The sequence below is a fragment of the Pecten maximus genome, chromosome 12 (genome assembly GCF_902652985.1).
Source record: "Pecten maximus chromosome 12, xPecMax1.1, whole genome shotgun sequence".
Taxonomy (NCBI): Eukaryota; Metazoa; Mollusca; class Bivalvia; order Pectinida; family Pectinidae; genus Pecten; species Pecten maximus.
The window spans coordinates 2,847,554-2,848,304 of record NC_047026.1 but is presented as its reverse complement, the minus strand read 5'-3'; positions in this window follow the sequence as shown (position 1 = coordinate 2,848,304).

Here is a 751-nt window from a genome sequence, read left to right as displayed (position 1 = left end):
TCTCAGAATTTTGTTTATTTAGAGATTTATGCATACATCTGAGCCTGTAATCAGATTATCCTTGTTATGACTACTGAAGAGTCTATCTATATTTGTGATGGTAAGGTGTACCGACACTTTAACACTAGCCCTCCACCACTGGGTTGCGAGTTCAAAACCTACGTGGGGCAGTTGCCAGGTACTGACCGTACGCCAGTGGCTTTCCTCCACCTCCAAAACCTGGCACGTCCTTAAATGACCCTGGCTGTTAATAGGACGTTAAACAAAACAAACAAACAAACCAAAAGTGATGAAGAAAGCTCTAATGTTTGAACATTTTTGGACAAGAAAATTTAATTATAACTACAAAAGTACAGACTGGACAACCTGATTAGTATAGTTGCCTTGATTAACAAGGCTCAGCTGTGTAGAGGTGGCTCGATTTTATTACCTACAGCCAGCAGTTCAAAAAATAGGACTTGTTAATTTTCATCACATAATTGGCCTGTGATCCAGTGAATTTGTAATATTTTTGCATATGTCTCTTGTGATATACCCTGGGACATTTTCCATTGGTTGTGCTAGTCAGAAATTGATTGTGACATCACAATATGGAGGATGATGTCACAAGTGACATCACAATATGGACTATGATGTCACAATATGGACAATGATGTCACAATATGGACAATGATGTCACATGCAACATCACAATATAGACTATGATGTCATGTGTGACATCACAATATGGACTATGATGTCACAACATATC